The sequence below is a fragment of the Mandrillus leucophaeus genome, unplaced genomic scaffold, assembly GCF_000951045.1.
Source record: "Mandrillus leucophaeus isolate KB7577 unplaced genomic scaffold, Mleu.le_1.0 Scaffold71, whole genome shotgun sequence".
NCBI classification, from domain to species: Eukaryota; Metazoa; Chordata; class Mammalia; order Primates; family Cercopithecidae; genus Mandrillus; species Mandrillus leucophaeus.
The window spans coordinates 2,101,580-2,102,571 of NW_012107697.1; the positions used below are offsets into that span (position 1 = coordinate 2,101,580).

General features: G+C 60.9%; 1 protein-coding gene across 1 annotated transcript in view; it reads left to right on the forward strand.

Annotated features, from left to right (window-relative positions):
* NLRX1 (NLR family member X1) overlaps positions 1–992 on the forward strand; it is a 28,350-nt gene continuing 27,358 nt past the window's right edge. The window contains exon 1 of the mRNA XM_011964937.1: positions 1–310. The gene's annotated coding sequence lies outside the window, so the exon portion shown is untranslated. The remainder of the gene's footprint in view (positions 311–992) is intronic.

The window sequence follows — 992 nt, forward strand, 5'->3', positions numbered from 1 at the left end:
CGCTCAGCCGACCCCTCCGGGCCGCGGCCGACGTCTCCCGGAACCGTGCAGCCGTGGGTAAAAGCCTGGCGGGCTTGATCGCCACTGCGCCCCTGGCTGGGAGGCCGTGATGAGCGTGGGGCAGGGCGGGCCGGGGGAGGAGGCTGTGCAAGGGCGGCGGGGAGATCTCGGCCGGGAACGAGAGCTGGGCGCTGAATGGCGGGCGTTCTGGCAAGTCTCCCCCTGGTTCCCCGAGGCAACCTGAAAGTAGGAGAGCTGTTTGGGACCCAGTTTGGTGGAGGAGCTCTGGACCTGTGGGAACACCGCCCCTGTACGTTTCCTGCAGTGCCCCCTCCTTTTCTCACTGCCCTGGAGATCTGGGTGATCACCGGAGAACTGCCCTTGGCCCTGCGAGTCCCGTCTTGACTCAGTGGCCCTAGATCCGAGGTTAACCCGGAACTTTCCCTAGGCTTTGTCAGGCTTCCGGAGCCCTCTCTTAACCCTTCCCCAGCCCCTGGGACGGGCCAGCAGCCAGCCAGCTCCTCCGCTGGTGGCCTAATGCAGCCAGTTCTCCCTAAGCGTGCCCTGCCCAAGAAGCCCCGATCTCAGCGGAGGAGACCAGGTGCTAAATAGGGACACATTCCATTTAAGTGAGTTCAGAGGCCTCAGAAAAGACTTTCCAGGGACGGAGACTTTTGAGTAGGATCTTAAAAGATTGATTGGGGCCCGAGTGGTGGCTGGAGCCTGCAGTCCCTGCACTTTGGGAGACCGAGGCGGGCGGATCACTTTAGCCCCGGAGTTCGAGACCACCCTGGGCAACAATGGTGAAAACCCGGTCTCTACAAAAACAAAAAACAAAAATTAGCCAGGTGTGGTAGCACACCACTGTAGTCCTAGCTACTCAGGAGGCTGAAGCAGGAGGATTGCTTGAGCCCAGGAGGTAGAGGTTGCTGTGAGCTGAGATGGCACCACTCCACTCCAGCCTGGGCAACAGAGCGAGAGACCCTGTCTCA